Genomic DNA, 21320 nt, shown 5'->3' with positions numbered 1-21320 from the left:
TTGTTACTCCTGCATTATTTTTGCCTCATTTTTATTATTCCATGACAATCAATTACTTATATGCCCAAGGTATTGTTACAAGATGTATTTGATGGAAATATAAAGCTTTGGAACAGATTTCTCCATCCAATGGCCACTCTACAATTATATAATTGATGGAGAAGTGAGAGGCTAAATGACTTCTAATACATATTCACTGGTTAGAAACCATTCTGTTCAGCAAATTAATTAGCATTCTCGCACAAATCTTCTCTCAGGGCTATTTTCAATAAGCTCAATAATAATTGTTAATGATATAATTCAAGCAACCTGGGGGAAAATTAAAGTTCTGATATTCCAAGTAACAAATCAATGATTCAGAATGCTGGGTGGACTTACTAAAAATTAGAATTAGAAACCAGTCATTTACTTAAATTCCACAATTATTTTCCACCAATATTTAAAAATCTCATTCATAGATTGTCTCCTATCTCTAAACTGATTCAAAACAGCAAGTGATTCCATTCTACTTCTATTCTTAAATCAGGATGCTTTCAAAATGCTATTATATTCAATAAAAAACAATGAAGAATATTATGGGAAACAGAGGCAAAGGAATCAGATGCATTTAACATTTTATTATGATTATCTGATCAAAAGACTTCTTTGACTGTGTCCAGGGAGCTTGAGAGTACCTGTCTTCTCAAGAAATAGCTTTCTTTTTAAATATCCCCAGATTATTTTGTTCTGATCTTAGAAGGATCACAAAGCACTTGGGAGCAAAGATGCAAGTGAGAATCCCTGCACTGGAGGTCAAGATGGCAAAGACTTCCAAGGCCACAATGGCCTTGCCCTTGGAGCTCTGGTACGAGGGCAGGAAGGAGATCCAGACACTGCAGAACACAAGCATGCTGAAGGTCAGGAACTTGGCTTCATTGAAAGTGTCCGGCAGGTTCCTGGCCAGGAAAGCCAGGGTGAAGCTCGCCAAGGCCAGCAAGGCCATGTAGCCCAGGACACAGTAGAAGATGAGGAGGGAGCCCTCATTGCACTGGATGATAATGAAGCCAGGCTCAGAGTGGATGTTCATCTCCAGGAAGGGGGGGGATGTCCCAAGCCAGATGCCACAGAGACACATTTGGATGAGGGTGCAGGTGAAAATGAGAGAGTAAGATGCTGTGGATCCCAGCCACCTGCGGAGCCTGCTCCCTGGTTTGGTGGCCCTGAAGGCCAGAACCACAGTGATAGTTTTAGCCAAAATGGAGGAAATGGCCACTGTGAAGACAACTGCGAATGTGGTTTGGCGCAGCAGGCAGGTGGCTGCGGTAGGGTGGCCAATGAAGAGCAAAGAACAGAGGAAGCAGAGGTTAAGGGAGACCAGCAGAGTGCAGCTGAGACTGCGGTTATTGGCTTTGACTATGGGGGTATCCCTGTGCTTCACAAAGATCCCCAGGACCAGCACAGTGAGGAGGGAGAAGCAGATGGCAGCACAGGCCAGAATCATTCCCAGAGGTTCCTCATAGGCCAGGAAGATCACAGTCCTGGGGAGGCAACGATCTCTTTCTCTATTAGGATACTGATCTTCAGGGCACTGCAGGCATTCCTCTGCATCTGTAAAAAGCAATAAAATCATGGTATATCCCAGACTGATCAGTTTTTTGTCTTCTATAAAGTAAAGTGGTATTCATTTCACATTGGGCTTCATCTCATTTTTGGACTCCTTCTAAGGAGGAAAAATATTCTAAAGACTGAATGAAATAAAGATACATTTCAGTTTCTTCATTTCTCCACATATGGATAAAATATTGTGTTGAAATTATTTATTTCATATCGTAGGTTTACAGAACACAAATTCAAACTCCCACCAATCCATTTTAATTTGAAACCACCAACAATGAGTCCGAAAGGGTCCTTTCTTCATATTCCAAGACTTTAAGAACAGAAATGAAGCTTTGGAACCATAGAGAAAAGCCAAGAGTTGATTTTTAAATATTAAGTTAAAAAGACTTTTTGTTGTATTTCTCTGAATGTAAGGTCCTAGTTACAAGCCATTGTCCAATTGGCACATGGTCCAAGAAAATGAACAGACAATTTTCAGAAGAAGAAATTAAAATCATTTTTAGTCATATGAAAAAAATGCTCTAAATCACTGTTGATTAGAGAAATCCAAATTAAGACAACTCTGCGGCACCAGGTCCCACCTCACAGATTGGCTGAGATGACAGGAAAAGGTAATGATGAATGTTGGAGGGGAAGTGGGAAAACTGGACACAATATTTTTGGTGGACCTGTAAACTGATCCTACCATTCTGGAGAGCAATTTGGAAGTATCAGGACAAAGCTATCAAACTGTGCATCCAGCAGTGGATCTACTGTGTCTGTATCCCAAAGAGATAAAGAAAAAGAGAAAACCATCCACATGTATAAAAGTATTTTAACTGTTCTTTTTGTAGTGGCAAAGAACTTGAAACGGAGTTGATGCCCAACAGTTAGAGACTGGCTGAATAAATTATGATAAATGAATGTAATAGAATATTATTGTTGTGTAAGAAATGATCAGCAGGCTGATTTCAGAAAGGCCTGGAGAGATTTACATGATCTGATACAACGTGAAGTGGGTAGAATCAAGAGAACACTGTACTCGGAAATAGATACCATGTGATGATCAACTGTGAAAGACTTGGCTGTTTTCAACAAGGAGACTTATGATAGAGACAGCCATCTACATTCAGAGACAGGATTATGGGGACTGAATTTGGATCACAACATAGTATTTCCACCTTTTATTGTCATTGTTTATTGTCATTGGATTTTTTTTTCTTATTTTTCCTTGTTGGTCTGATTTTCTTGTGCAGCATAATAAACATGGAAATATGTTGAGAAGAAATGCATATGGTTCACCTGCATTAAATTACTTGCTATCTAAGGAAGAAGGGAGATAAAAAAGGAGGGAGAAAAATTTAGAGCACAAGCTATTTTTTTGCAAGGATGAATGTTTAAAACTATCTGTGTATGTATTTTGACAAATGACAAGCTATTATTATAAAAAAGAAAGCCTTCATAATAAATACTACACATTATGTTATGAAAGATAACTGTAATTGGAAAAAAAAAGAAACACTAACTGAAATAATGTGAGAAATAGTCTATTTTGTGGGCTTGACCATACGGATATAAGTAAAATGAAAATAAAAATTCAATTCCAATGGACTAACATAAGGAGTAAGTGTTATCTAAACCAAGTATAAGAGTTAATATACAGAGAAAGATAAAGTACCAAAAAAATCCCCCAAAGCTTAAGCTTTCAAACATACTATTTTATTGATCAATATCAAGTAAAAATCAAATCAGGATGAAGCCTCATTAGCTTTGACACTTAGATAGGTTTGAGAATGATCAATTTTTATTCAATTTTTTTTTTTGTGAGCCAAGTTTCCTTGAGTTGAGACTCCATCCTCCAGAAAACAAATCTTTCAAATAATCTCCCTTGAGAACTCTGATCAATCTTATCCAAGGGATATTTTCATGAAGACTAAATCCAGAGGCCAGACTTCTGCTCTTCAACCAAATGCATCTATGCTTAGAAGTTTTTAGAATTAAGATTTTTTTCTATTAATTTTTCCTTTAAGAGGGACGAAGTTTAGAACTAAGTTTTAGATTAAGCTTTCCTGCAGGAATGGGAAGATTACAATTAGGCTATAAGGTCAGGGAAGTATTAGGGATTCCCATGGTAGTAAAATCCTAATGGGTTCTGCTTTGACAGATTTTTGGTATGTTGAACCAGTGGATGCTTCTAATAATAAGAATGAACACAGAGCACATTGAATGTAAAGGACTGAATAAATGCAATATTATTTCAATTCAAAAATATTATTTTGCCAAATACAAAGCACACTAGTTTAAGATTAATAAATTAGAATGTCTGTTACTTTGGAAAAAGGACAGTTTATCTTTAGGAACCCACCTGTCTGGTTGGAAATCGTTCCTTCAGGACATGGGGTGCAAGCATAACAACAATTGGGCTGTCTTTCACGAGCTGTCTTTTTGAATCCAGGGCCACACTTCATATTGCACCTAGAAGTTGGAGTCTATATTTCCACCAGAGAAAGGGAAAAAATGTTGTTGAAACTACTCTCTACCCTATTATTATTTTTCAAACTTACTCACTTAATGTGAGCAATCTTATCAATCTTATCTTATCAAGATTCTCTTAGTATGAACAATTCAGATCATTATTTAACTTAGCTAGAAAGAATGCGCAAGTGGGACTGAAAAAAGGCAATCATAGAACTCTTTTGATCAAAGCAAAAAAGAACAGTAAGTGGATATTAGTACCCTATCACAGACATTTCCAGCATCTGTAACATCCTGGTAGCAATGAAGAAACACCAGTGTCCAGGAAGCCAAAGAGACAAAGTGATAACGTTCATATTCATTGGTCCCTTACCTGATGGAAATCTTCTGGCCAATCTATGTCTTCTTCCTTGATGGTGAATCTCTGGGCAAGAGGTTGCACTTCACCCACTTTGACCATCGTCTCTATCTTGCCAGGGAATAATTTATAATTCAATATATCATATGTCTCAGCAGCTGGCTTGGTTCCATTTTCACATGACTCATCACTGGCATTATTGACAGAATTTATGGATTTCAGAAAGTGGTGGAGCTGAAAGCAAGGACAGGTGGTTGTTAATATTTAGGGAAAGAAGTATTCGTGCCCATGTCCCAGGATTGACTATTAAAGGAAAACAGGCTCTGAATTTGGAGCTTCCAAAATTTGTCATTCTTCTTGAGCTTCTCTTAGAGTTCTGAACACCTTTTCCTCCTTTCTCCTTGAAAACTAAGGACAAATGAAAAATAACAAACCCGGTATCCAATTATTTTCTACAGATATTAAACTTACTTCAAAAGGTATATCACCCTTACTTCAAAATATATATATATATATATATATATATATATATATATATATATATAATCATCAGGGCAGTTCCAATAGTCTTGTGATGGAGAGAGTCATCTGCAGCCAGAGGACTGTGGGACTGAGTGTAGATAACAACATAGTTCATCTTTTCAATTTATTTCTTTTTTACTTACATTTTTTCACTTTTTGATCTGATTTTTCTTCTGCAGAATGATGTTTGTGAAAATGTGCATAGAAGAATTGCAGATGTTTAACATATATTGCATTATTTGCTGCCTAGGGGAGGGAGTCGCGAGAAAAAATATTTGGAACACAAGGTTTTGGAAGTGTAAATCTTTAATACTATTTATACATATGTTTTGAAACCAAAAAGATTTAAAAATGAAAAAATGTAAGAAATAAAATTAATGCAAAAATATCATCTTCCATTCAGCAAATCAATAATTCCTTACAAATATCTCTGATTGTCTTCATTCCAAGTTCTTTGTTTAAAAAAATAAAAAGCTGGTCATAAAGAACTTCGTACATCTGATAAGCAAAAGCTTATTATTTCTTCATTAATAAATTTTGAAAGCCCTGAAGAGATTTCTTATTGAACTTTTTTATTGATAGAATTTACCACATGTCCTAATACATAGTGGGTGCTAAAGAAATGAGTAATTATAGACTGATATTTAGGGAAAATTTTATTCCTTGTACAAAACTGTCTTTTATTTTTAATAAATGTCCCATATAACATTGTAGGTGGAGAATAATTTGGAACTATGCTCAACAAGTTATCAAACTATGCATACCCTTTGACCTAGTAGAGTTTCTACTAGGATTATATGGCAAAGAGATTTTAAAGGGACTCATCTATGCAAAAATGTTTGTGTCAGCCCTTTTTGTAGTGGCAAGAAACTGGAAACTGAATCGATGCCAATCAGTTGGAGGATGGCTGAATAAGTTATGGTATATTAATGTTATGAAATATTATTGTTCTGTAAGAAATGACCAACAGGATGATTTCAGAGAGTCTTGGAGAAACTTACATGAACTGATGCTAAATGAAATAAGCAGAACAATAACACGGAAACAAGACTGTATAATGATCAATTCAAATGATTTTGGCTCTCTTCAACAATGAAATGATTCAAACCAGTTCCTGTAAAGGGTAGAACTGTAAAGGGTAGAAATATACTTGAAAGAAGGTATTAACTCAGTGGAATTGGTAATACAATGGTAATCTAGTTTAGCATGGTGCTTAGTTCTTCTCTAGTTCAGTACATGTACTTAGTACTTAATATAGTTCCAAAAGATTGACACCTATTCTATAGATTGAAACCTATGATCAAGTAATTATAATAGAGTATATAAGAACCAACAGGAACTGCAGGAAAGAAACATTTCATCTTTGATCAGGTTCCTGGTGGCTCTACTTCATTTCTCCACTGAAAACAAGTCCCATCTGAAGGCCCTCCAGAAAGCTTGTCAGGCCCTAAGTGAAGGAGACATCCTGTGAAGGAGACAACAAAGAGTTTTGGACTTTATCCCTGGCTATTCTCATGGTGGTTACTCTACAGAAAGCAATGCTGGTCCCAAGACCTCCAGAAAGCTAACCACAACATTACAAGTACCAGTTGTTTAGTGATAGAAAGAGCCATCTACACCCAGAGAGAAGACTGTGGGAAATGAGTGTAGACTAATAATATTGCATTCTCATTCTTTCTGTTGTTGTTTGCTTGCATTTTGTTTTCTTTCTCAGGTCTTTTTCCTTCTTGAACCAATTTTTCTTGTGTAGCAAGATAACTGTATAAATATTTATACATATATTGGATTTAACATATATTTTAACATATTTCACATGTATTGGACTACTTTCCATCTAGGAATTGGAGTGGGTGGAAGGAGGAGAAAATCTGGAACAGAAGGTTTTGCAAGGGTCAGTATTAAAAAATTACCCATGTATATATATATTATAAATAAAAAGCTTTAATAAAAACGAGGAAAAAAGGAAAAAATAAAATTGTCTAATATAAATCTCTGAAGTGGATAATAAGCTCAATTTAGCAATAAAGGAGAATTTGCTATTCACAGTGATGGAATTGAAAGTTAAAATAAAAGCAAATACAAATGATAAAGAAACTAAACCTTTGGCAAAATCATTCCTGAAAAAAATAGGAAGGAGAATAGCTTCAATGGAACACAATATGAATGAAATTTTAAAATGACAAAGTATAAGAAAATGAAACAATAATTCAATCTGAGGAAGATTTGAAACGGAATTTTCAGTAAAAGTTAGAAATTTATTTGGCACACTCAGGTTGTGGTTTTCATTGGTGAATGGAAAATATTCAAGAAAATTTCCCAGATAATTACAAAATATAGAATTAGAAGGTTGAAAAACAGAAATTTAATCTATGTTGTCACTGAGAAATATAAAGGTAAGACCTCATTATTTTAGGGAAAAGAATAAAACCCTAATTGGACAGAATTCATAGTATACATTTGTTGTTCAGTCATTGAGTCCTATCCTATTCTTCATGACCCCATGGACAGTAGCCTACTGCTATACTCTACTATATCTCAAAGTTTGTTCAAGTTAATATTAATCATTTGCATGACACTATCTATCAGTCTCAAACTGTACCATTCTTTGTTTCTTTTACTTTCAATTGTTTCCAACAACAGGGTCTTTGCCAATGGGTCCCATCTTCATATTATGTGGCCAGAGGTTTGAATTTCTGCTTCAGGATTTGAACTTCTGCTGAACAGTGGGGATTAATTTAAGTATTGACTGATTTTATCCCCTGGTCTTTCTAAAGTCTTGTCCAGCACCACTATTATTCAATAGAATCAGTTCTGCAGAGCCTATCTTTCTTTTAAGTCCACATCTCACAGACAAGTTTTTCATGGAAACACACATACAAGAGAGGGAAAGAGTCAGAGCTAGAGAGAGAGAGAGCGAGCGAGAGTGAGAGAGAGAGAGAGAGAGAGAGAGAGAGGAGAGTTTTAACTACACAAACCTTTGTTAGCAAAGTTTAATTCTAGTATTCATCACACATATTACTGTGGAAGAGAATCGCTTATGAGAAATGGAGTAGTCAGTATAATACAAAAAAGGGTAAGAAAAACAGTACTCGGCTATTGAAGCAAAAATAACAGGATAATATCTGTTGGAATCCAAGGAAAACTGTTCAGCATTATCATACAAACATATGCTTTAACCACTGGTGGGAAAAAGGACAGTTTGTCACTTTTTTGAAGACCTGTAATGTGTTCTACAAAGAACTCCTATACATACAAAACATGTCAAATTTGTCAAAGGAAATGAAAAGACTAATGAAATTAAGCGAAATAGAATTAGAATAGCAGGCAGATTTGGGTTTTTACTATGAAACAGAGAAGATCTGCATAGAAGAAACTCAACGTCTATAAATTTCATTACATATGAAATGCAAATAAAATATAAAAAAGGAAATGGGGGGATGTCCATCAATTGGGAAATAGATGAATAAAATTTGACATATGTTTTTCATGGAATATTATTATTCTATGGGAAATAATAAGCAGGATGTTCTCAGAAAAAAATGTTGGAAGATTTTCCATGGACTCAAGCAAAGTGAATTGTGCTACATATAAAGTAATACCAATGTTCTGTGATAACCAGCTGTTCTTAGTAGTACAATGATCCATGATTACTCTAAAGAAGGTGTGATTAAAAAAAATATTTCCATACCCAGAGAAGAAAATGAGCGTGTCAGTCATGTGTCTGAATAAATATTTCTCTGTCTCTCTCTCTCTCTCTCTCTCTCTCTCTCTCTCTGTCTCACTTCTGCTCTGTTTCTCTATTTCTCTCTCTCTCTCTCTCTCTCTCTCTCTCTCTCTCTCTCTCTCTCTCTCTCTGTCTCTCTTGCTCCCTCTCAATTTAGTTTCGTAAGTTTTTTTTAAATTAGGTTGAGAGATCTCTTTTCTTTCACAACATCACATTTATTGAAATGGTTTGCATAATTTCACATATGTTTTCTTAAAAGGAACTGGAGTGGGAATAGTGGAGAGAATCTTTAACTCAAAAGTTTTAAAAACAAACACAAAGATTATTTAAAATGTAACTGAGAAAACTATTAAATTATTTTAATAGATTATTACATAAGACTTGAAATAAATAAATCTGAAGTAATTTCATTGTTTCCACCCAGAATTACATGTTATCACAAAGGTGGAAAAAACTGAAAAAATATATAAAAGAATAACTCAAGTCATCACTGCATCCTCTCTAGAACAAATCACTCACAACAGAATGGTTTATCTTTAAAATTTTGAAGAATATTTTTTCCAAGGAAGATCCAGTTTTTAAATTTGATGCCCCTTCCTCAAATGGGCATCTGTGGAACATGGTTCTTATACTGCATTTAAAACATTTGAATCAGTTCCAAAGGGCCATTCAAATTATTAAAGCAAATCTCCAAGGAAACATCTTTTAGCACAAAAGGATAGAACATTTCTATTTTTAAAATTACCCAAAAGGGAAAAAGATTTTAGGAAAAATGTCCTCGGGTTCCACATTTATTCAAACTTCTTAAAAATCTGAAACCAGGAATCTCCATCTGGGTTGAGAAAATAGTATTGAACCGAAAAGGGAAACCCTTAAAAATTATATCAATGAAAACCCAAGATGGTTATAACAATTTCCCATAAAGTTTATAAGTTAATAATCAAACAAATTCATGAAGGAATCACATTCCATAGAAAAGAACCCATTTATGATGATGAAATAATCCTAGAAAATATAAAATCTTTTCCTTTCTTTAAAATTTTAGGGCCTCTTTCCGTAAAGCTACACAAATATTCCCGCCATCTCTTCTTTCAGATCCTTCAAGAAGCTTTCCCTTTTGGATTATCAAACAAGACCTATCCATGTCCGTCAAAATCAATAATTGGATGAAGGCCGGTGAAGAGCATTTGTCTTTCCATCTGATATACATAAGGATACTTGACTTTATCATTCAGTAGCAGATCAAATGAACCATAGCTAATCTAAAGGAAACATAAAGAAGACAATGAGTTCAGGGTAGGAATTTGGCCTTCATATTTGTGGCCAACAATTAATGAGTTTCACAAAGCAAATAATTTGCCTGTAAATTTTAATTTATAGTTTCAGATTACAAATTATGTTGTTTTGGAATGGAAGAATTAGAAGGAAAATCTGAAACTGCACCCAACCAAGAATCGTCTTTCCAATGTCTCCATCAAGTAATTTCTAAGTTTCTGTTTGAAATATTCCAAGGAGGAAAAATTCTCCAAAAAAGTCTTTATCCCTTTTAGATAACTTGACCAAAAGATAGAATATTTTTGATTAACTTTGTAGCTAAATCAGTCTCTTTGGAACATTGACTTTTTATTCCTATTTCTTTTCTGTATATTCAAGTGGAACATTTTTGTGTCTCCTGCACGAAGCTGTTAATTAAATAGTGAAGCATAGTTACATGTCTTCTCTAATTCATCTTACTTCTTTCAGCTCAAATATCAACAATTTTTTGACTGAGATTTTCTATAGCATACATTTCCCTTTTCTCATAATTCTAGGGGAATTTTATTTCTCTGAAAAGAAGAAATATGCCTGAGAGCTTGTTCTAGGAGCAAAAGTTCCCTATACCCAAATCAAGAAGGAATAGGAAATGTTGAATTCCTCATACTGAAATCAACTGCCAAGATTGGAATTCCACATTACTGATACTCTAGGAATAAGAATTCTGTAAGAGTTCTTAGTACTTCTTAGTAAAAACTGAGATATGCAATGGTTCACTCCATATCCAATGAGCACCCTTATCTCTGATCTCTAAACACAGTAACAGCAAAAAATGCACTTGTATGAGACCTTCAATCATGAGATTTGTCCAGGAGGCAGGAGAAAATTTCATATGCACTATGTCTTTGTTATGCCACTTAGTCCCAGTTTTCTAAGAATGTCATAAAATAATTAGTGTTGACCTCTGATTTTATTCAGCTGTCCAGTAATCCAACCAGCAAGGATATCTGTAATAGTTTCTCTAAAATGTAATCTTCTCTTGTTGGGGTTTTCTTCGGGGTCTGTGGAGGCAAACCTTGTTTAAGTTCAGTAATCATCACATGAGTCCAGCCAGTGGTTAAAGTCCAAATCCTTTATTGTCCCTTTCCAAGTCTTGTCTCCTGTCCTGCGACCTGGTTGGCTTTCTTATATTCCAGACCCTTTATTGTCTCCTTCCTCAGGCTGGGCAGCTTTCTGGAGAGCCTTTCAGTCTGGCCTTGGTTCTGAGAGCTTGAGCTCCCACCTGCTTTCTCTGGCTTCTGAATCTCCCAGAACTCAAACCTGGCTGAGGCTCCTAGCTTATATATGCTCTCTTATCAAAGCTGTGAATCTTGTAAAACTATCATAAGTACTAAGTATATGGACTGAATTAGAGAACTGTTAAGCACCATGCTAAATAAGATAACTCTTGTGTCTATCAAATCCACTGACTTGGCACCTTGTTTCAAGTTCTGGCTCATAACAGATATCCTCATCCAGACTCTCAAACTCTTTGCTTTATGAGATGAAACCCCTAAGGCCAAGTGTTTCAGAAAATATTGTCTTTATTTTTGTTCCAGGAAGTGGAGCCAATATGGAGATATAAAGAAGCTGCTCAAGCTATCCCAGTTTCCTCAAATACCAAAAAAAAAAGTGTCTGAATAGAATCTGATAGAATGAATTCTCCACTTCAAAATAGACTTAAAAAACTTCAAGTAAGGTCAGTCTCAGTGGGTTGAAAAGGTCATTCAGTCCAGGTTAGATAGACTGTGGGAAAGCCAGTGACAGGAGCATAATCACAGCAAATCAGTATTTAATAACCTCAGTTGGGACAAAGTAGAGGAGCAAATCAGGAGAACAATTTCCAGTCCAAGATCAGAAGACAAATTCTGGGAAACCAGAACCTTTCCTGAATAGAGCAAGCAATGCTCACCTTGCAAAAAATTTTCAGAGAACAAAATTAAAGTCTTTTATAATTATATGAAAAATTGCTCTAAATCACTATTGATTAGGGAATTTAAAATTAAAACATTTCTGCAGTACTATGTCATACCTCTCAGATTGGCTAAGGTGACAGGAAAAGATAATGATAAATGTTGGAGGGTTGTGGGAAACTGGGTTATTAATGCTTTATTTGTGGAGTTGTAAATTTATCCAACCATTCTTAAGAGTAATCTATTCTATGCCCAATGGGCTATCAAACTGTGTATGTCCTTGGATCCAGCAGTACCATTACTGGGCCTGTATGCAAGAAATCATAAAGAAGGGAAAAGGACCTATATCTGCAAAAAATATTTGTAGCAGGTCTTTTTGTGAGAACAAAGAATTAGAAAAATAGTGGATTCCCATCAACTGGGGAATGGCTGAATAAACTTTGGTACATGAAGGTAATGGAATAATATTGTTCTATTAAAAATGATGAATAAAAATGATGAATAAGCTGATTATAGAAAGGCCTGGAAAGATTTACATGAAGTGATGCTGAGCAAAACAAGCAGAACTAGGACTACATTGTTCACAATAACAGCAACAATGTGAGAAGATCATTTATGAAAGGCTTGGTTCTCAGCAGTTCAGAGATGCAAAGCAATCCCAATAGGTTATGGGCCAGAACTTTGAACTTGAAACAAGGATTCTTACAAGGTGCTAAGTCAGTGGAATTGATAAAGACAATGGTTATCTAATTTAACAATATGCTTAGTACTTCTCTAGTTCAGTACATGTACCTAGTATTTAATATATAGTTCCACAAGATTCACCCCTATGATAATGAAGTATATAACAGCCAGCAAGGAATTGACCCACTTCAATTCCATCTTCATCAGCGTCATGGTGGCTGGCCTGGTCTCCTGCATTTCTTCCACTGAGACCATGTCCCATCTGAAGGCCTTCCAAAATTCTAGCAGAGCTCCTAATGATGGACATAGGACTTCCAAAGAGACAGTAAACAATTTTGGACTTTTAACACCTGACTATTATTGGGGTAATTACTCTTCTGAAAGGAAGGTTGCGCAAAGACCTCCAGAAAACTAAAACAGCAACATCACACCAATAGACCTTGGACATAAAATGCCATCTGCATCCAGAAAAAAAGATCTAAGGAGACTAAATGTAAATCAACACATGCTTTGTTCACTTCTTTTTCTATTTTCAAATTTCTCCCATTTTTTCCATTTTGTTCTGACTTTTCTTTACCAAAAGAATTAAAAAATAATGTGATTTAAAAACAAATAAACTAACAAAAGAGAGACAAAATATTGTCTAATTCCAACATGCTTCATACCATAAAGTGGGAAGGTAGGACAATAGTACTTTCTCATCTTTTAACGTATAATATAACAGGCTTGGATGTGCACTGAAATGTATAAAATATGACCCAGTCATGGCAATTTTTTACTTCAGTAGAAAAATTATGAAAAGGCTCTCCCTTATACCCCTGGTGAGAAAGTAAATACATTTTTAAATAAGTTAGCTATAGTTCTAACTACTTTCTGCTAGGTAAGTATCATTTAATTGATTAAAGAAATGTAAATTAAACTAAGTATGAAATACTATCATAAAGCTATTAAATTGGCTGAAAGGAGAGAAGGAACAAAAGAGAGGGAATGTAGAAAAGTTGGGATACTAAGGCTTTGGGTGGAATTGTGAACTGATCCAACCTGTTTGAAGAGCAATTTAAATTACATCAAAAATAGTACAAAGCTATCTTTACCAATTGATACATTAACATCACTATTAGGTTTATTTCCCAAGAAATTGTCTGATTAAAAGCTCTTCCTACACCCAGAATTGGATGTTCTTTGTTAATACATATTGATGGAGACAAGTACTGGATCTTCATGATTTTAGGGAAATTACAGAAATCAATTTCAAAATGAAATGGAAGAGAGACCTCTCCATGGGAATTTTTGGAGGTGAGAAAAAAGAAATCTTTCTTCTATCTAAAGTCTTCAGAGTTCTATAAATGTATTAACAGGTGAATTAGAAGTATAGTCATCTTTAGATTTTTCATTGGTTCAAAATCATCAGAGCATCACCTCACGTAGCATAAAGAATGATTCCCCAGATAGAAAGGACCATCTCCTCCTTTTTGTATCACCTTTTGTCAGAACATATTTGGATGACTTCTTAATAATTGGTTATTGACTTGTTGATACTATATCAAAACAGATTATAAAGAATTTACTGCTTTAAATATAAAGAAGATATTAGATGAAAATGAGTGACTGTATTGGTCTCTCTTACCTGTGGAACTTTATACAGTTTGAGAATGGTGGCCATGGCCATGGAAAGTGTAGCTGACATCCCTCCAATGACAGCCACAGCATTGGACAGTGTATCACAGCTATAATTGGGGATAATGGGACCTCTCCCTGACAGCCATATTAAGGAACTCTCCACAGCTAGTGTCTCCAGATGGAAGTTATTGAGTAACTGATATCCCAACGTTGTGTTGGGCAGCAAATCGGGGTTCTTGTTGATTTCATCAACAGCATATTGAAGAGCAAGGAAATAGTGATATTGTTTGAACATTGACCTAAAGTGTGAGGAAAAATTTAAATAAAAAATGTCAAACTCTAAATGCAAAGAAACAGCAAATTTTTATAGTGGGAAAATTGTCAGCTATAGAGTAAGAAAAACCTATCCTAAATCCTGCCTCTAAAATTGACTAAAATTGTGCTGCTGAGCGTATCATTTCGCCACCATGAATGTCATTGTCCACAATTGTAATATGACAGACTTGAACTATATCCTGTAAGATTCTTTCAAGAACATACACATTAAGACACAAACACATTTCCAACACACACACTCACACACACACATGTTGATATACTTTAGACATTAGAATATGTGTCATTTTGAAAAAGAGTTGAACAGGACATGCAGACTGAGTATCTTCAACAAAAATAGAAAGGACTTCTATTTCTCAAATTGAAATGAGGAGATTACCATGCAAAGATATTAGTTAAAAATCATTTATTTGGTAAAATAACTTCTAGATACCTTACAATGATTTTTAACGTTATATACTGGAAAGTAAATGGAACACATATATTTCAAAAAATTGTCATGACCATGTAATGGGTAATACCGAAAGATTGAAGGCTCAGTACTAATTTTACTCTAGCTGAAGTAGCTACCTTAGTCAAAGAAGGAAGATATTCACAACTGAGATTTTCACAGCATATCCATTGACCTTGTAGTCCACCTTCTCCCTTATTCAGGCAAGGACATATTGTTCCTCTCTTAGAAGATGGATAATTGAGAACCAGGCAATCAATCAATCAACCCTTTTTAAGCACTGGTTGGGCTGGTATTGCTAAGCGGGTAAAAAATGGAAAAGGCTTCTACAAAAAATATTTTAATGGGAAAGACAGCTTATAATCAGAGACAGAAAAATAGAAAAAATTGATGGAAAAAGAAAAAAACAACAAGGCCAATAACTGAGGGAGGGAAAAGATACAGAAAGGGGCTTATATTTAAGAGACATTGCCAAGCTGAAACAGATAGGCCTTAGGAAAATCTTGGATAGGTGTGTAGTTATAGAAATTTAGGTTACTAAAAGGCTGACTAAAAAGGGCCAGAGGATTATTCCTTCTACAATAAAAATAGGAGGACAAAGAAATTGGGGACAAAAATAATCTTACATTTGGATATACTCATAAATTCTCCATCTTTAGCAAATATCGAAACTATTGATGGCATATTTTGGGGAACAGAGGCTTTAATCAGGATATTAAATCTAAAACATCCACATAGAATCCTAATAAATCATGAAAACATAAATTCCAAAAATATTAACACATTGATAGGATATCTACAGCCATATTCTCAAAAGTCCATCAAGGAGAAAAAATAGGATCCAAAAAACAAAAAACAAAAACAAAAAAAGGGGAGAAAAAAAGAAAAACTCTAACAGAAAAAAACCAAGAAAAATTATCACCACGGCAGGAAAACAATATCATAAAAAAAAGTAAAAAAATCTCCAACTCATGTATAAATGGAAAAAAAACAGATTTAAAAGATTGGAAATTTTAAAATTATGTAAACTTACTAAATGACCCCCCAAATTGGGCATTTAAATCTCTCCTTTTGGGAAAGAAATAAAAAATATTTGACGGGACGGAAGTCATCAACAATCCCAGTGGGAAGGAAAATCTTCATATCAAGGATTAAATTGAAATAAAAAGAATTTGAACATAATTAAAATTCCATTTCTAAATAAAAGATTACAAAAGAAAAAAGGTTTTGGGAACTAGAAGGGTTTTGATTCTCTTTAGCTTTATTTAAAATGTCACAAAAATGGCAAAAGTTATCAAGAAGAAAGGTGAAAACTAAAGAATTATAATTCTTCTTGTCTATTTTATTTTCATTATTTCTGTGTTTTCCCTCTGACCTGTGTGCAAATATGTGCAAACTCACATTTACTTGAGCCTTGGCCAGCTAGAAACATATTTACTTAACCTGAACTGATGGCATTTATCAATATTTGATATTTATCGATATTTAGTCAATTAGCTTAATCACTCTCTGCTTGATTAAGCCTGAAAGCTTGAAAGCCTGATATTGTGTTTCCTAGAAATCAGGAGCTAGTGGGGAAACAGAAACTTTCAATTCAAATCTCTCCAAATATTAGCAACCAATTGGATGCCTCTCCCTCCCCTTCTCAAAGCTCTCTTACCTATGATGTAATCTCTTGTATAAAAGCTATGTGTCTTTACTACTTCTCTAGCACCCCCAACACAAGTTTTCTTTTTCTTATCTTGTGATGGGACATCCTCCAGAGGTTTTAATAAACAGCTTTTCTGCTTTCTACTGAATGATCTCTGAGAAGTCATTTGGGGTAAGGGTCTTCTACATCCCTCACAAAGGGATAACTAATGTCAAAAATTGCCCTATACCTTATATTTTTTAGACATAAAATGATGAAAAACCTCAGTGGAAGTATTGCATTTTGTCAGTACTTTGATATAGATGGCACATTGTAAACTTCACATTGTTTGGTATTTTTGTATTTTCATATTATTCTGATATTGGTAAAAACACCAGTATGGAATCATTTAAATCAAATGGTCCTAACACTCATCAAAGTTTTGAAGTAAAGATAAGACATGTTGGTTCCTTTTCTTTAGCAGCTCTCTGGAGGGAAGATAAAGCTTGAAGCTTTGGATTAGATAAAACTGAACCGAATGGAGTATTCTGAATTTGTTCTGTTTTCTGATGCCAAAGATAGTTATTGTTTCATCACACACACCCCTTTTATGTTGGTATGATTCAGGAAACCCAAATCTTTACCCAAATCTCATCCAAGCCAAGCTTTCATAAATGACCTTGAGAATTTCATCATGTATGAACACAATTGTGAATATTTCCTCCCCTATTTAGAACAAGTAATCAGGTATTACCCATGTGCATTCTGAGAGAATATAGTTTTAACACCTAAACCTCAATTTTGGGTGTAGGTTCTCCCTAATGTGTTTCACCCCTCCTTATACTGTGGGAGTTTTTGTCATCAGTGGAGATTAATCTTTGATGGTTTATAATGCCATATAGAGTTGGGATGAATAGTCTCTCTCTTTTTTCTGCACTGCACATGAACAACACTTTTAATTTATCAACTTCTTGAATATTAGATTTCCAGTCATTTTTAAACCCATATCTTTGCTTTAACCAAAGTTCAGAGAATAAAAAAAACACAACACTACCAACAAACCAATCAAAAAGAAATATGGATTACTATTACATAAATTGGGGAGGGTTGGAAAGTAACTACTTACGTTGGTAGTGCATAACTCCAGAATGGACTCTTTTCGAAGAAAAATTTGTTCCCTGAAACTTGTGCCTTCAAAAAAAGGGAGAGGAATCCAGCAATGATTAGGTCTCCTTCTTTTCTATATGTAGGATTGAAACTTCTTTCTATGTGACAAGGATTCCTGACCATCTGGTACTCAGATAAGAAAATCTGCAAAATTAGAAATATAAATAATATAGAGGGTGAGAGTCTCAGTTTCCCCAAGCCCATGGTCAATATCCCAGATCTCTAAAGAGCCAAGAAATGGGGGATTATAACATGGCAGGAAATAGTAGTTCTTGCATCTATAGGCACATGTTCTGTTGCTAAGCATTTGTCTTTTTTAATAGATGCTCAAGCTTTGTACATTCTCCTCTCCTTGGGAAAGCAGAATGTGAGACATGAAGTGGGCCTCTATTGGGATAAAAGTAAAAGTTTGAATCAGCAGGACTTATTTATTTGATATTTTTGCCTCCTGGATATTATTCATCTAGTTCCCTGCAGATGAATAAGGAAAAGTGGTTCCTTCTCATCTCTTGGGTGCAAATCAAACAAATATTTTGACCAGAGTCTGAGAGTGAGTTTCTCCAAGGACCTGCCAACCCAGCAATTCTGCACCTGCGTCCTTCATCTTAAAAATTACAAACTTAACAAAAAAAAGTTACGAACATTCTTGCTTGTTTTCTGCATCTGGAGCCTTCCCAGCTTTGATGGGATCTGAAATGCCCAAACGTCTCTTTGATCCTTTTCATGCTAGGTCAACCCAGAAATTCCCTCCTTGAGAGTAGATCTTAAAATCAAAAGTGAATTATTAGACAGTAAGAAGGAGTCATTAAAAAAAGAATATTTTCAGAAAGAGCAATTATTCTGAAAGGATTATTCAGGACACAATTTCAAACACAGGGTATGATTTGAAAACATCTTCAAGAAAACTTCAAAGAAAAATAAACTTGACCAGAAATTTAATTGCAATTTTACAAAGAGAAAAGGCAAGATATTCTTACAGACCTGAGTTCTGAGAGTCTATACTGACTACAGGCTCAGTCACAGGCGTATCCTAGACCCACAGTTGGTGATGCTTCTTTCTGGGTCCGTCCAAATCCAGGGTCTAACTGGTCTAGGGCTCGGAAAAATCCTCCAAACTAAACTTTTATTGAGCAGATTAATCCACAATTTAATTTGAGAAATTATTCTCATGATATCTGAAGGGACATATTAGAAGAACTTTGCCGTACTGCTCTCTTTGTCCTCCCATTTTGGCTGCATTGGAATTCCTTGAAATATAATGTCCAGAAACCATTTTAGTCACAATTTTCTGGTGTACTAATAATGCATAAGCCTTATTTCATCCATGTTTTAATGGTTAGATGTTTTGAAATATATTTTTCTACTTTTATACTTATTAGTTTTATTTTTAGATATATTAATCTCACTAAGAAATTATTTTTGTTTTTGCATTTTCATTTTCAAAGAATGTTTTCCATACTTGTTATTCCAGGGGTCCTCAAACTACAGCCCATGGGCCAGATGCGGTAGCTGAGGACATTTATCCCCCTCACCCAGGGCTAGGAAGTTTCTTTATTTAAAGGCCCACAAAACAAAGGTTTTGTTTTTAGTATAGTCTGGCCCTCCAACAATCTGAGGGACAGTGAACTGGCCCCCTATTTAAAAAGTTTGAGGACCCCTGTATCTAAGCTAAAGCTTTTCCTTCCAATACTTTGCTCTGTAGGCCACATTTACTTCTACAGTTTTCTACTATCATTCTCATTTAATTTTTAAAATCATTTTAATTTCTTAAAAACACTTAATCCAGCATGTTTTAAGCTAACAATGAAAAGCAGTGTGAATTCAAATTACTTATTAAATATTATATGTATTTTTAAGTTTCTATCTATAATGTAAAATTAAATCAAATACTTAAACCAATTCCTTATCTGGAAAAGTCACAAGAATAGATAGAAAAGGCAGGGATTTGAAAATTGATCTAACTCTTGAAGATAATAAAGAAAAATATTATATGGAGCTGGGAAAACTCACCTTTGGTTTTTTTTTTTTTTTAATACACTCCTACACACATACATACACACACACACCAAAATATATTTTGTATATGTTGGGTGGAGATGTGGAATATGATGTCTCTGAGTTCTTTTAATCTTTATTTCACTAATTAATAATAATTTACAGAATTTTTTCAGCTAACTAGTAATAACTTTAATTTATTTTTCCTGAAATTTGCCTATTCATATGTTCTGTCAATTTATTAACAGGAGAATACTTTGTATTTTCCTACATTTGGTTAAGTTCCCTATTTATTTATGAAATGAAATGTTCATCAAAGACATTTGGTGCAAATATATACATATACATAAATATATATCTATATATTACTCTTTATTGCTTTTCTTCCCATTTAAATTATATTTTTATGCAAATGTTTTCTAATTTCCTGTAATTTTTTTTGCTAGGTTTCCTGTGATCCTTTTTATCTCTTGTTTGGTCACAAATTCTTCCCTAAGCCATAGATATGATGAGTCTATTCTTCCATGCTCCTTCAACTTAAGTATATGAACACCCTAATTTATATTTTCTAATGTTACTTTAATATTTGGTATAATTTGGTGGTCTATATTTAGTTCTGTTAAACTGCCTTCAAGTTTTTCCTACACATTTTCTCAAATGGTGCATTTTATTCTGAAAGCTGAGGTCTTCAGGTTTATCAAAGTCTGTATTATCAAGGTCCTTAATGTATATTGTGTCTTTAATCTATTCCTCTGAGCTAGTATTTCATTTCGTAGGCAAAGGAATTATAGGTTTGTGGCATATTTGGTAATGAGAGGAGAGGAGATCAGGAACTCTGAGAATGTCTGGAGTGCCAGGTTGGGAACAGTAGGTTCAGGCACAGTTTCTAAAATTACCTAGGAATCAGTTCTTGAATTTTTATGCATCCTCTCTTCAGATTTTGATTTCCCTTTTATATTATTTCTGAAAGAGCGCTGACCTGTAAATATCATTATTATCAACCTGGGGATTCTCCTATTGCTTTTGAATGGAATATTCATTTAAAAAAAAGAAAAGAAAGAACAGAGATCTGGGCAGGGAAATTTTTGGAAATCTTTTCTTTATTAAAGAAATTTTAGTACATTTTGATAAAATACCACATCCTATACTCTGTTGTTGGTAGTCATAGTTGTGTTTTTTTTTTTAAGAGAAAGTCACAGAATTTCAGCCATCAATTTTCCTTAGAAGTATCTAAACCCAGAAATATATTCAAAGATCTCAGAAAAACAAAAGAAGTGATATATTATAATAATAGATAATGGAATGAATAAATAATATGAACATTGAAATATTCTAGTCGAAGACAATTTCTTGAAGAAAGAAAAGAATATTATTACTCCTGCATTATTATTGTCTCATTTTTATTATTCCATGACAATCAACTATGTATATGCCCAAGCTATTGTTACATGATGTATTTGATGGAAAAAATAAGGCTTTGGAACAGATTTCTAGATTCAATAATCACTCTACAATTCCGTAATTGATGGAAAATTGATAGTCTAAATAATTTCAAGTACATATTCACTGGTTAGAAA

General features: G+C 34.3%; 1 pseudogene; it reads right to left on the bottom strand.

Moving 5' to 3' along the window:
- Positions 1–682: 682 nt before the first annotated feature.
- LOC100921466 lies at positions 683–17952 on the bottom strand (annotated as a pseudogene).
- Between the last annotated feature and the right edge of the window lie 3368 nt (positions 17953–21320).

Source organism: Sarcophilus harrisii, chromosome 6 (assembly GCF_902635505.1).
Source record: "Sarcophilus harrisii chromosome 6, mSarHar1.11, whole genome shotgun sequence".
NCBI lineage: Eukaryota > Metazoa > Chordata > Mammalia > Dasyuromorphia > Dasyuridae > Sarcophilus > Sarcophilus harrisii.
The sequence above is the reverse complement of the archived record's forward strand: the minus strand, read 5'-3'. Positions and strand labels throughout refer to the sequence as shown.